Source organism: Lepidochelys kempii, chromosome 27 (genome assembly GCF_965140285.1).
Source record: "Lepidochelys kempii isolate rLepKem1 chromosome 27, rLepKem1.hap1, whole genome shotgun sequence".
NCBI lineage: Eukaryota > Metazoa > Chordata > Testudines > Cheloniidae > Lepidochelys > Lepidochelys kempii.
This window is the reverse complement of record NC_136406.1, coordinates 207,300-221,889: the sequence shown is the minus strand read 5'-3', so window position 1 is coordinate 221,889 and position 14,590 is coordinate 207,300.

Sequence of the window (14,590 nt, the reverse complement as noted above, 5' to 3'; positions counted from 1 at the left end):
ATGTGTAGAGGCTTGGAGGGGCTTTGTGCTGGGAGAGAAGCTGAGCCCTGATTAGGGGGCGGGGCTTCACTGACTAGGGGTCCTATAAAGGTAGCAGCCAGTCAGGCAGCGGCACAGACAGCTGCTGCGGCACAGGAGCTAGCAAACAGAACTGTAAACAGGGGAGTTTGAGTGGGAGTTCTGTTGGAGGAGAAGTTATTTTTGTGTGTGTTTGGTTTGGATTGGTAGTATCTGTATTTGCAGGGGCTTTGTGCTGGGAGAGAAGCTGAGCCCTGATTAGGGGGCGGGGCTTCACTGACTAGGGGTCCTATGAAGGTAGCAGCCAGTCAGGCAGCGGCACGGACAGCTGCAGCGGCACAGGAGCTAGCAAACAGAGCTTTAAAAAGGGGAGTTTGAGTGGGAGTTCTGTTGGAGGAGAAGTTATTTGTGTGTGTGTTTGGTTTTGTATTGGTAGTATCTGTATTTGCAGGGGCTTTGTGCTGGGAGAGAAGCTGAGCCCTGATTAGGGGGCGGGGCTTCACTGACTAGGGGACCTATGAAGGTAGCAGCGAGTCAGGCAGCGGCACAGACAGCTGCAGTGGCACAGGAGCTAGCAAACAGAGCTGTAAACAGGGGAGTTTGAATGGGAGTTCTGTTGGAGGAGAAGGTATTTGTGTGGTTTTTTGTATTGGTAGTATCTGTATGTGTAGAGGCTTGGAGGGGCTTTGTGCTGGGAGAGAAGCTGAACCCTGATTAGGGGGCGGGGCTTCACTGACTAGGGGTCCTATAAAGGTAGCAGCCAGTCAGGCAGCGGCACAGGAGCTAGCAAACAGTGCTGTGAACAGGGGAGTTTGAGTGGGACTTCTGTTGGAGGAGAAGGTATTTGTGTGTGTTTGGTTTTGCATTGGTAGTATCTGTATGTGTAGAGGCTTGGAGGGGCTTTGTGCTGGGAGAGAAGCTGAGCCCTGATTAGGGGGCGGGGCTTCACTGACTAGGGGTCCTATGAAGGTAGCAGCCAGTCAGGCAGCGGCACAGACAGCTGCAGCGGCTCAGGAGCTAGCAAACAGCTGTAAACAGGGGAGTATGAGTGGGAGTGATGTTGGAGAAGGTATTTGTGTGTGTTTGGTTTTGTATTGGTAGTTTCTGTATGTGTAGAGGCTTGGAGGGGCTTTGTGCTGGGAGAGAAGCTGAGCCCTCATTAGCGGGCGGGGCTTCACTGACTAGGGGTCTTGTAAAGGGAGCAGCCAGTCAGGCAGCGGCACAGACAGCTGCAGCGGCACAGGAGCTAGCAAACAGAGCTGTAAACAGGGGAGTTTGAGTGGGAGTTCTGTTGGAGGAGAACGTATGTGTACGTATTTGGTTTTGTATTGGTAGTATCTGTATTTGCAGGGGCTTTGTGCTGGGAGAGAAGCTGAGCCCTGATTAGGGGGCGGGGCTTCACTGACTAGGGGTCCTATAAAGGTACCAGCCAGTCAGGCAGCGGCACAGGAGCTAGCAAACAGAGCTGTGAACAGGGGAGTTTGAGTGGGAGTTCTGTTGGAGGAGAAGGTATTTGTGTGTGTTTTTGTATTGGTAGTATCTGTATGTGTAGAGGCTTGGAGGGCTAGGTGCTGGGAGAGAAGCTGAGCCCTGATTAGGGGGCGGGACTTCACTGTCTAGGTGTCCTATAAAGGGAGCAGCCAGTCAGGCAGCGGCACAGGAGCTAGCAAACAGAGCTGTAAAGAGGGGAGTTTGAGTGGCAGTTCTGTTGGAGGAGAAGGTATTTGTGTGTGTTTTTGTATTGGTATTATCTGTATGTGTAGAGGCTTGGAGGGGCTTTGTGCTGGGAGAGAAGCTGGGCCCTGATTAGGGGGCGGGGCTTCACTGACTAGGGGTCCTATAAAGGGAGCAGCCAGTCAGGCAGCGGCACAGGAGCTAGCAAACAGAGCTGTGAACAGGGGAGTTTGAGTGGCAGTTCTGTTGGAGGAGAAGGTATTTGTGTGTGTTTTTGTATTGGTATTATCTGTATGTGTAGAGGCTTGGAGGGGCTTTGTGCTGGGAGAGAAGCTGAGCCCTGATTAGGGGGCGGGGCTCCACTGACTAGGGGACCTATCAAGGTAGCAGCGAGTCAGGCAGCGGCACAGACAGCTGCAGTGGCACAGGAACTAGCAAACAGAGCTGTCAACAGGGGAGTTTGAGTGAGAGTTCTGTTGGAGGAGAACGTATGTGTACGTATTTGGTTTTGTATTGGTGGTATCTGTATGTGTAGGGGTTTTGTGCTGGGAGAGAAGCTGAGCCCTGATTAGGGGGCGGGGCTTCACTGACTAGGGGTCCTATAAAGGGAGCAGCCAGTCAGGCAGCGGCACAGACAGCTGCAGCGGCACAGGAGCTAGCAAACAGAGCTGTAAACAGGGGAGTTTGAGTGGGAGTTCTGTTGGAGGAGAATTTATTTGTGTGTTTGGTTTTGTATTGGTGGTATCTGTATGTGTAGAGGCTTGTTGGGGCTTTGTACTGGGAGAGAAGCTGAGCCCTGATTAGGGGGCGGGGCTTCACTGACTAGGGGTCCTTTGAAGGTAGCAGCCAGTCAGGCAGCGGCACAGACAGCTGCAGCGGCACAGGAGCTAGCAAACAGAGCTGTAAACAGGGGAGTTTGAGTGCGAGTTCTGTTGGAGGAGAAGGTATTTATGTGTGTTTGGTTTGGATTGGTAGTACCTGTATGTGTAGGGGCTTTGTGTTGGGAGAGAAGCTGAGTCCTGATTAGGGGGCGGGGCTTCACTGACTAGGGGTCCTATGAAGGTAGCAGCCAGTCAGGCAGCGGCACAGACAGCTGCAGCGGCACAGGAGCTAGCAAACAGAGCTTTAAAAAGGGGAGTTTGAGTGGGAGTTCTGTTGGAGGAGAAGGTATTTGTGTGGTTTTTTGTATTGGTAGTATCTGTATGTGTAGAGGCTTGGAGGGGCTTTGTGCTGGGAGAGAACCTGAGCCCTGATTAGGGGGCGGGGCTTAACTGAGTAGGGGTCCTATAATGGTCGCAGCCAGTCAGGCAGCGGCACAGACAGCTGCAGCGGCACAGGAGCTAGCAAACAGAACTGTAAACAGGGGAGTTTGAGTGGGAGTTCTGTTGGAGGAGATGGTATTTGCGTGTGTTTGGTTTTGTATTGGTAGTATCTGTATGTGTATTTGTTTGGCGGGCTTTGTGCTTGAGGAGAAGCTGAACCCTGATTAGGGGGCGGGGCTTCACTGACTAGGGGTCCTATAAAGGTAGCAGCCAGTCAGGCAGCGGCACAGGAGCTAGCAAACAGTGCTGTGAACAGGGGAGTTTGAGTGGGACTTCTGTTGGAGGAGAAGGTATTTGTGTGTGTTTTTGTATTGGTAGTATCTGTATGTGTAGAGGCTTGGAGGGGCTTTGTGCTGGGAGAGAAGCTGAGCACTGATTAGGGGCGGGGCTTCCCTGACTAGGTGTCCTGTGAAGGTAGCAGCCTGTCAGGCAGCGGCACAGACAGCTGCAGCGGCACAGGAGCTAGCAAACAGAGGTGTAAACAGGGGAGTTTGAGTGGGAGTTCTGTTGGAGGAGAAGGTATTTGTGTGTGTTTGGTTTTGTATTGGTAGTATCTGTATGTGTAGAGGCTTGGAGGGGCTTTGTGCTGGGAGAGAAGCTGAGCCCTGATTAGAAGGTGGGGCTTCACTGACTAGGGGTCCTATAAAGGTAGCAGTCTGTCAGGCAGCGGCACAGACAGCTTCAGCGGCACAGGAGCTAGCAAACAGAGCTGTAAACAGGTGAGTTTGAGTGGGAGTTCTGTTGGAGGAGAAGGTATTTGTGTGTGTTTGGTTTGGATTGGTAGTACCTGTATGTGTAGGGGCTTTGTGTTGGGAGAGAAGCTGAGTCCTGATTAGGGGGCGGGGCTTCACTGACTAGGGGTCCTATGAAGGTAGCAGCCAGTCAGGCAGCGGCACAGACAGCTGCAGCGGCACAGGAGCTAGCAAACAGAGCTTTAAAAAGGGGAGTTTGAGTGGGAGTTCTGTTGGAGGAGACGGTATTTGTGTGTGTTTGGTTTTGTATTGGTGGTATCTGCATGTGTAGAGGCTTGGAGGGGCTTTGTGCTGGGAAAGAAGCTGAGCCCTCATTAGGGGGCGGGGCTTCACTGACTAGGGGTCCTATAAAGGGAGCAGCCAGTCAGGCAGCGGCACAGGAGCTAGCAAACAGAGGTGTAAACAGGGGAGTTTGAGTGGGAGTTCTGTTGGAGGAGAAGGTATTTGTGTGTGTGTGTTCGGTTTTGTATTGGTAGTATCTGTATGTGTAGGGGCTTTGTGCTGGGAGAGAAGCTGAGCCCTGATTAGGGGGCGGGGCTTCACTGACTAGGGGTCTTGTAAAGGGAGCAGCCAGTCAGGCAGCGGCACAGACAGCTGCAGCGGCACAGGAGCTAGCAAACAGAGCTGTAAACAGGGGAGTTTGAGTGGGAGTTCTGTTGGAGGAGAACGTATGTGTACGTATTTGGTTTTGTATTGGTAGTATCGGTATTTGCAGGGGCTTTGTGCTGGGAGAGAAGCTGAGCCCTGATTAGGGGGCGGGGCTCCACTGACTAGGGGACCTATCAAGGTAGCAGCGAGTCAGGCAGCGGCACAGACAGCTGCAGTGGCACAGGAACTAGCAAACAGAGCTGTCAACAGGGGAGTATGAGTGGGAGTGATGTTGGAGGAGAAGGTATTTGTGTGTGTTTGGTTTTGTATTGGTGGTATCTGTATGTGTAGAGGCTTGGAGGGGCTTTGTGTTGGGAGAGAAGCTGAGCCCTGATTAGGGGTCGGGGCTTCCCTGACTAGGTGTCCTATGAAGGTAGCAGCCAGTCAGGCAGCGGCACAGACAGCTGCAGCGGCACAGGAGCTAGCAAACAGAGCTGTAAACAGGGGAGTTTGAGTGGGAGTTCTGTTGGAGGAGTATGTATTTTGTTTGTTCGGTTTTGTATTGGTAGTATCTGTATGTGTAGGGGCTTTGTGCTGGGAGAGAAGCTGAGCCCTGATTAGGGGGCGGGGCTTCACTGACTAAGGGTCCTATAAAGGGAGCAGCCAGTCAGGCAGCGGCACAGGAGCTAGCAAACAGAGCTGTAAACAGGGGAGTTTGACTGGGAGTTCTTTTGGAGGAGAAAGTATTTGTGTGTGTTTGGTATTGTATTGGTAGTACCTGTATGTGTAGGGGCTTTGTGCTGGGAGAGAAGCTGAGTCCTGATTAGGGGGCGGGGCTTCACTGACTAGGGGTCCTATGAAGGTAGGAGCCAGTCAGGCAGCGGCACAGACAGCTGCAGCGGCACAGGAGCTAGCAAACAGAGCTTTAAAAAGGGGAGTTTGACTGGGAGTTCTGTTGGAGGAGATGGTATCTGTGTGTGTGTTTGGTTTTGTATTGGTAGTATCTGTATGTGTATTGGTTTGGCGGGGCTTTGTGCTTGGAGAGAAGCTGAGCCCTGATTAGGGGGCGGGGCTTCACTGACTAGGGGTCCTATAAAGGTAGCAGCCAGTCAGGCAGCGGCACAGGAGCTAGCAAACAGTGCTGTGAACAGGGGAGTATGAGGTGCAGTTCTGTTGGAGGAGAAGGTATTTGTGTGTGTTTTTGTATTGGTAGTATCTGTATGTGTAGAGGCTTGGAGGGGCTAGGTGCTGGGAGAGAAGCTGAGCCCTGATTAGGGGGCGGGGCTTCACTGACTAGGGGTCCTATAAAGGTAGCAGCCAGTCAGGCAGCGGAACAGACAGCTGCAGCGGCACAGGAGCTAGGAAACAGAGCTGTGAACAGGGGAGTTTGAGTGGGAGTTCTGTTGGAGGAGAAGGTATTTGTGGGTGTTTGGTTTTGTATTTTTAGTATCTGTATGTGTAGGGGCTTTGGGCTGGGAGAGAAGCTGAGCCCTGATTAGGGGGCGGGGAGTCACTGACTAGGGGTCCTCTAAAGGTAGGAGCCAGTCAGGCAGCGGCACAGGAGCTAGCAAACAGAGCTGTAAACAGGGGAGTTTGAGTGTGAGTTCCGTTGGAGGAGAAGGTATTTGTGTGTGTTTGGTTTTGTATTGGTTGTATCTGTATGTGTATAGGCTTGGAGGGGCTTTGTGCTGGGACAGAAGCTGAGCCCTGATTAGGGCGCGGGGCTTCCCTGACTAGGGGTCCTATGAAGGTAGCAGCCAGTCAGGCAGCGGCAAGGACAGCTGCTGCGGCACAGGAGCTAGCAAACAGAACTGTAAACAGGGGAGTTTGAGTGGGAGTTCTGTTGGAGGAGAAGGTATTTGTGTGTGTTTGGTTTGGATTGGTAGTACCTGTATGTGTAGGGGCTTTGTGCTGGGAGAGAAGCTGAGTCCTGATTAGGGGGCGGGGCTTCACTGACTAGGGGTCCTATGAAGGTAGCAGCCAGTCAGGCAGCGACACAGACAGCTGCAGCGGCACAGGAGCTAGCAAACAGAGCTTTAAAAAGCGGAGTTTGAGTGGGAGTTCTGTTGGAGGAGATGGTATTTGTGTGTGTTTGGTTTTGTATTGGTAGTATCTGTATGTGTATTGGTTTGGCGGGGCTTTGTGCTTGGACAGAAGCTGAGCCCTGATTAGGGGGCGGGGCTTCACTGACTAGGGGTCCTATAAAGGTAGCAGCCAGTCAGGCAGCGGAACAGACAGCTGCAGCGGCACAGGAGCTAGCAAACAGAGCTGTAAACAGGGGAGTTTGAGTGGGAGTTCTGTTGGAGGAGAAGGTATTTGTGTGTGTTTTTGTATTGGTAGTATCTGTATGTGTAGAGGCTTGGAGGGGCTTTGTGCTGGGAGAGAAGCTGAGCCCTGATTAGGGGGCGGGGCTTCACTGACTAGGGGTCCTATAAAGGGAGCAGCCAGTCAGGCAGCGGCACAGGAGCTAGCAAACAGAGGTGTAAACAGGGGAGTTTCAGTGGGAGTTCTGTTGGAGGAGAAGGTATTTGTGTGTGTTTGGTTTTGTATTGGTAGTATCTGTATGTGTATTGGTTTGGCGGGGCTTTGTGCTTGGAGAGAAGCTGAGCCCTGATTAGGGGGCGGGGCTTGACTGACTAGGGGTCCTATAAAGTTAGCAGCCAGTCAGGCAGCGGAACAGACAGCTGCAGTGGCGCAGGAGCTAGGAAACAGCGCTGTAAACAGGGGAGTTTGAGTGGGAGTTCTGTTGGAGGAGAAGGTATTTGTGTGTGTTTTTGTATTGGTAGTATCTGTATGTGTATAGGTGTGAAGGGGCTTTGTGCTGGGAGAGAAGCTGAGCCCTGATTACGGGGCGGGGCTTCACTGACTAGGGGTCCTATAAAGGTAGCAGCCAGTCAGGCAGCGGCACAGGAGCTAGCAAACAGAGCTGTAAACAGGGGAGTTTGAGTGGGAGTTCTGTTGGAGGAGAAGGTATTTGTGTGTTTTTTTGTATTGGTAGTATATGTATGTGTAGAGGCTTGGAGGGGCTTTGTGCTGGGAGAGAAGCTGAGCCCTGATCAGGGGGCGGGGCTTCACTGACTAGGGGTCCTATAAAGGTAGGAGCCAGTCAGGCAGCGGCACAGGAGCTAGCAAACAGAGCTTTTAACAGGGGAGTTTGAGTGGGAGTTCTGTTGGAGGAGAAGGTATTTGTGTGTGTTTGGTTTTGTATTGGTAGTATCTGTATGTGTAGAGGCTTGGAGGGGCTTTGTCCTGGGAGAGAAGCTGGGCCCTGATTAGGGGGCGGGGCTTCACTGACTAGGGGTCCTATAAAGGGACCAGCCAGTCAGGCAGCGGCACAGACAGCTGCAGTGGCACAGGAGCTAGCAAACAGAGCTGTAAACAGGGGAGTTTGAGTGGGAGTTCTGTTGGAGGAGAAGGTGTTTGTGTGTGTTTGGTTTTGTATTGGTATTATCTGTATGTGTAGAGGCTTGGAGGGGCTTTGTGCTGGGAGAGAAGCTGAGCCCTGATTAGGGGGCGGGGCTTCACTGACTAGGGGTCCTATAAAAGGAGCAGCCAGTCAGGCAGCGGCACAGACAGCTGCAGTGGCACAGGAGCTAGGAAACAGCGCTGTAAACAGGGGAGTTTGAGTGGGAGTTCTGTTGGAGGAGAAGGTATTTGTGTGTGTTTTTGTATTGGTAGTATCTGTATGTGTATAGGTTTGAAGGGGCTTTGTGCTGGGAGAGAAGCTGAGCCCTGATTACGGGGCGGGGCTTCACTGACTAGGGGTCCTATAAAGGTAGGAGCCAGTCAGGCAGCGGCACAGGAGCTAGCAAACAGAGCTGTAAACAGGGGAGTTTGAGTGGGAGTTCTGTTGGAGGAGATGGTATTTGTGTGTGTTAGGTTTTGTATTGGTAGTATCTGTGTGTGTAGAGGCTTGGAGGGGCTTTGTGCTGGGAGAGAAGCTGAGCCCTGATTAGGGGGCGGGGCTTCACTGACTAGGGGTCCTATAAAGGTAGCAGCCAGTCAGGCAGCGGCTAAGACAGCTGCAGCGGCACAGGAGCTAGCAAACAGAGCTGTAAACAGGGGAGTTTGAGTGGGAGTTCTGTTGGAGGAGAAGGTATTTGTGTGTGTTCTTGTATTGGTAGTATCTGTATGTGTAGAGGCTTGGAGAGGGTAGGTGCTGGGAGAGAAGCTGAGCCCTGATTAGGGGGCGGGGCTTCACTGACTAGGGGTCCTATAAAGGTAGCAGCCAGTCAGGCATCGGCACAGACAGCTGCAGTGGCACAGGACCTAGCAACCAGAGCTGTAAACAGGGGAGTTTGAGTGAGAGTTCTGTTGGAGGAGAAGGTATTTGTGTGTGTTTGGTTTTGTATTGGTAGTATCTGTATGTGTAGGGGCTTTGTGCTGGGAGAGAAGCTGAGCCCTGATTAGGGGGCGGGGCTTCACTGACTAGGGGTCCTATAAAGGTAGCAGCCAGTCAGGCAGCGGCACAGGAGCTAGCAAACAGAGCTGTAAGCAGGGGAGTTTGAGTGGGAGTTCTGTTGGAGGAGAAGGTATTTGTGTGTGTTTTTGTATTGGTAGTATCTGTATGTGTAGAGGCTTGGAGGGGCTAGGTGCTGGGAAAGAAGCTGAGCCCTGATTAGGGGGCGGGGCTTCACTGACTAGGGGTCCTATAAAGGTAGCAGCCAGTCAGGCATCGGCACAGACAGCTGCAGCGGCACAGGAGCTAGCAAACAGAGCTGTAAACAGGGGAGTTTGAGTGGGAGTTCTGTTGGAGGAGATGGTATTTGTGTGTGTTCGGTTTTGTATTGGTTTTTGTCTGTATGTGTATTGGTTTGGCAGGGCTTTGTGCTTGGAGAGAAGTTGAGCCCTGATAAGGGGGCGGGGCTTCACTGACTAGGGTTCCTATAAAGGTAGCAGCCAGTCAGGCAGCGGCTCAGACAGCTGCAGCGGCACAGGAGCTAGCAAACAGAGCTGTAAACAGGGGAGTTGGAGTGGGAGTTCTGTTGGAGGAGAAGGTATTTGTGTGTGTTTGGTTTTGTATTGTCAGTATCTGTATGTGCAGGGGCTTTGTGCTGGGAGAGAAGCTGAGCCCTGATTAGGGGGCGGTGCTTCCCTGACTAGGGGTCCTATAAAGGTAGCAGCCAGTCAGGCAGCGGCACAGGAGCTAGCAAACAGAGCTGTAAGCAGGGGAGTTTGAGTGGGAGTTCTGTTGGAGGAGAAGGTATTTGTGTGTTTTTTTGTATTGGTAGTATCTGTATGTGTAGAGGCTTGGAGGGGCTTTGTGCTGGGAGAGAAGCTGAGCCCTGATTAGGGGGCGGGGCTTCACTGACTTGGGGTCCTATAAAGGTAGCAGCCAGTCAGGCAGCGGCAGACAGCTGCAGCGGCACAGGAGCTAGCAAACAGAGGTGTAAACAGGGGAATTTGTGTGGGAGTTCTGTTGGAGGGCAAGGTATTTGTGTGTGTTTGGTTTTGTATTGGTAGTATCTGTATGTGTAGAGGCTTGGAGGGGCTTTGTGCTGGGAGAGAAGCTGAGCCCTGATTAGGGGGCGGGGCTTCACTGACTAGGGGTCCTATAAAGGTAGCAGCCAGTCAGGCAGCGGCACAGCAGCTAGCAAACAGAGCTGTAAACAGGGGAGTTTGAGTGGGAGTTCTGTTGGAGGAGAAGGTGTTTGTGTGTGTTTTTGTATTGGTATTATCTGTATGTGTAGAGGCTTGGAGGGGCTTTGTGCTGGGAGAGAAGCTGAGCCCTGATTAGGGGGCGGGGCTTCACTGACTAGGGGTCCTATAAAAGGAGCAGCCAGTCAGGCAGCGGCACAGACAGCTGCAGCGGCACAGGAGCTTACAAACAGAGCTGTAAAGAGGGGAGTTTGAGTGGGAGTTCTGTTGGAGGAGAAGGTATTTGTGTGTTTTTTTGTATTGGTAGTATCTGTATGTGTAGAGGCTTGGAGGGGCTTTGTGCTGGGAGAGAAGCTGAGCCCTGATTAGGGGGCGGGGCTTGACTGACTAGGGGTCCTATAAAGGTAGCAGCCAGTCAGGCAGCGGCTAAGACAGCTGCAGCGGCACAGGAGCTAGCAAACAGAGCTGTAAACCGGGGAGTTTGATTGGGAGTTCTGTTGGAGGAGAAGGTATTTGTGTGTTTTTTTGTATTGGTAGTATCTGTATGTGTAGAGGCTTGGAGGGGCTTTGTGCTGGGAGAGAAGCTGAGCCCTGATTAGGGGGCGGGGCTTGACTGACTAGGGGTCCTATAAAGGTAGCAGCCAGTCAGGCAGCGGCTAAGACAGCTGCAGCGGCACAGGAGCTAGCAAACAGAGCTGTAAACCGGGGAGTTTGATTGGGAGTTCTGTTGGAGGAGAAGGTATTTGTGTGTTTTTTTTGTATTGGTAGTATCTGTATGTGTAGAGGTTTGGAGGGGCTAGGTGCTGGGACAGAAGCTGAGCCCTGATTAGGGGGCGGTGCTTCACTGACTAGGGGTCCTATAAAGGTAGCAGCCAGTCAGGCGTCGGCACAGACAGCTGCGTCGGCACAGGAGCTAGCAAACAGAGGTGTAAACAGGGGAGTTTGAGTGGGAGTTCTGTTGGAGGAGAAGGTATTTGTGTGTGTTTGGTTTTGTATTGGTAGTATCTGTATGTGTAGGGGCTTCGTGCTCGGAGAGAAGCTGAGCCCTGATTAGGGGGCGGGGCTTCACTGACTTGGGGTCCTATAAAGGTAGCAGCCAGTCAGGCAGCGGCACCGGAACTAGCAAACAGAGCTGTAAACAGGGGAGTTTGAGTGGGAGTTCTGTTGGAGGAAAAGGTATTTGTGTTTGTTCGGTTTTGTATTGGTAGTACCTGTATGTGTAAAGGCTTGGAGGGGCTAGGTGATGGGAGAGAAGCTGAGCCCGGATTAGGGGGGCGGGGCTTCACTGACTAGGGGTCCTATAAAGGTAGCAGCCAGTCAGGCATCGGCACAGACAGCTGCAGCGGCACAGGAGCTAGCAAAGAGAGCTGTAAACAGGGGAGTTTGAGTGGGAGTTCTGTTGGAGGAGAAGATATTTGTTTGTGTTTGGTTTTGTATTGTCAGTATCGGTATGTGGAGGGGCTTTGTGCTGGGAGAGAAGCTGAGCCCTGATTAGGGGGCGGGGCTTGACTGACTAGGGGTCCTATGAAGGTAGCAGCCAGTCAGGCAGCGGAACAGACAGCTGCAGTGGCACAGGAGCTAGCAAACAGAGCTTTAAACAGGGGAATTTGAGTGGGAGTTCTGTTGGAGGAAAAGGTATTTGTGTGTGTTTTTGTATTGGTATTATCTGTATGTGTAGAGGCTTGGAGGGGCTTTGTGCTGGGAGAGAAGCTGGGCCCTGATTAGGGGGCGGGGCTTCACTGACTAGGGTTCCTATAAAGGTAGCAGCCAGTCAGGCAGCGGAACAGACAGCTGCAGTGGCACAGGAGCTAGCAAACAGAGCTTTAAACAGGGGAATTTGAGTGGGAGTTCTGTTGGAGGAAAAGGTATTTGTGTGTGTTTTTGTATTGGTAGTATCTGTATGTGTAGAGGCTTGAAGGGGCTTTGTGCTGGGAGAGAAGATGAGCCCTGATTAGGGGGCGGGCTTCACTGACTAGGGGTCCTATAAAGTAGCAGCCAGTCAGGCAGCGGCACAGGAGCTAGCAAACAGAGCTGTAAACAGGGGAGTTTGAGTGGGAGTTCTGTTGGAGGAGAAGGTATTTGTGTGTGTTTTTGTATTGGTAGTATCTGTATGTGTAGAGGCTTTGATGGGCTAGGTGCTGGGAGAGAAGCTGAGCCCTGATTAGGGGGCGGGGCTTCACTGACTAGGGGTCCTATAAAGGTAGCAGCCAGTCAGGCAGCGGCACAGACAGCTACAGCGGCACAGGAGCTAGCAAACAGAGCTGTAAACAGGGGAGTTTGAGTGGGAGTTCTGTTGGAGGAGAAGATATTTGTTTGTGTTTGGTTTTGTATTGTCAGTATCTGTATGTGGAGGGGCTTTGTGCTGGGAGAGAAGCTGAGCCCTGATTAGGGGCGGGGCTTGACTGACTAGGGGTCCTATGAAGGTAGCAGCCAGTCAGGCAGTGGCACAGACAGCTGCAGCGGCACAGGAGCTAGCAAACAGAGCTTTAAAAAGGGGAGTTTGAGTGGGAGTTCTGTTGGAGGAGAAGGTATTTGTGTGTGTTTGGTTTTGTATTGGTAGTATCTGTATGTTTATTGGTTTGGCGGGGCTTTGTGCTTGGAGAGAATCTGAGCCCTGATTAGGGGGCGGGGCTTCACTGACTAGGGGTCCTATGAAGGTAGCAGCCAGTCAGGCAGTGGCACAGACAGCTGCAGCGGCACAGGAGCTAGCAAACAGAGCTTTAAAAAGGGGAGTTTGAGTGGGAGTTCTGTTGGAGGAGAAGGTATTTGTGTGTGTTTTTGTATTGGTAGTATCTGTATGTGTAGAGGCTTGGAGGGGCTTTGTGCTGGGAGAGAAGCTGAGCCCTGATTAGGGGGCGGGGCTTCACTGACTAGGGGTCCTATAAAGGTAGCAGCCAGTCAGGCAGCGGAACAGACAGCTGCAGCGGCACAGGAGCAAGCAAACAGAGCTGTAAACAGGGGAGTTTGAGTGGGAGTTCTGTTGGAGGAGAATGTATTTGTGTGTGTTCGGTTTTGTATTGGTAGAATCTGTATGTGTAAAGGCTTGGAGGGGCTTTGTGCTGGGAGAGAAGCTGAGCCCTGATTAGGGGGGCGGGGCTTCACTGACTAGGGGTCCTATAAAGGTAGCAGCCAGTCAGGCAGCGGCACATACAGCTGCAGTGGCACAGGAGCTAGCAAACAGAGCTGTAAAAAGGGGAGTTGTGTTGGAGGAGAAGGTATTTGTGTGTGTGTTTGGTTTTGTATTGGTAGTATCTGTATTTGCAGGGGCTTTGTGCTGGGAGAGAAGCTGAGCCCTGATTAGGGGCCGGGGCTTCACTGACTAGGGGTCCTATAAAGGTAGCAGCCAGTCAGGCAGCGGAACAGACAGCTGCAGTGGCACAGGAGCTAGCAAACAGAGCTGTAAACAGGGGAGTTTGAGTGGGAGTTCTGTTGGAGGAGAAGGTATTTGTGTGTGTTTTTGTATTGGTAGTACCTGTATGTGTAGAGGCTTGGAGGGGCTAGGTGCTGGGAGAGAAGCTGAGCCCTGATTAGGGGGCGGGGCTTCCCTGACTAGGGGTCCTATAAAGGTAGCAGCCAGTCAGGCAGCGGCACAGGAGCTAGCAAACAGAGCTGTAAACAGGGGAGTTTGAGTGGGAGTTCTGTTGGAGGAGATGGTATTTGTGTGTGTTTGGTTTTGTGTTGGTAGTATCTGTATGTGTAGAGGCTTGGAGGGGCTTTGTGCTGGGAGAGAAGCTGAGCCCTGATTACGGGGCGGGGCTTCACTGACTAGGGGTCCTATAAAGGTAGCAGCCAGTCAGGCAGCGGCACAGACAGCTGCAGTGGCACAGGAGCTAGCAAACAGAGCTGTGAACAGGGGAGTTTGAGTGGGAGTTCTGTTGGAGGAGAAGGTATTTCTGTGTGTTTGGTTTTGCATTGGTAGTATCTGTATGTGCAGGGGCTTTGTGCTGGGAGAGAAGCTGAGCCCTGATTAGGGGGCGGGGCTTCACTGACTAGGGGTCCTATAAAGGTACCAGCCAGTCAGGCAGCGGCACAGGAGCTAGCAAACAGAGCTGTAAACAGGGCAGTTTGAGTGGGAGTTCTGTTGGAGGAGAAGGTATTTGTGTGTTTTTTTGTATTGGTAGTATCTGTATATGTAGAGGCTTGGAGGGGCTTCGTGCTGGGAGAGAAGCTGAGCCCTGATCAGGGGGCGGGGCTTCACTGACTAGGGGTCCTATAAAGGTAGGAGCCAGTCAGGCAGCGGCACAGGAGCTAGCAAACAGTGCTGTAAGCAGGGGAGTTTGAGTGGGAGTTCTTTTGGAGGAGAAGATATTTGTGTGTTTTTTTGTATTGGTAGTATCTGTATATGTAGAGGCTTGGAGGGGCTTCGTGCTGGGAGAGAAGCTGAGCCCTGATTAGGGGGCGGGGCTTCACTGACTAGGGGTCCTATAAAGCTAGCAGCCAGTCAGGCAGCGGCACAGGAGCTAGCAAACAGACCTGTAAACAGGGGAGTTTGAGTGGGAGTTCTGTTGGAGGAGAACGTATTTGTGTGTGTTTTTGTATTGGTATTATCTGTATGTGTAGAGGCTTGGAGGGGCTTTGTGCTGGGAGAGAAGCTGGGCCCTGATTAGGGGGCGGGGCTTCACTGACTAGGTGTCCTAT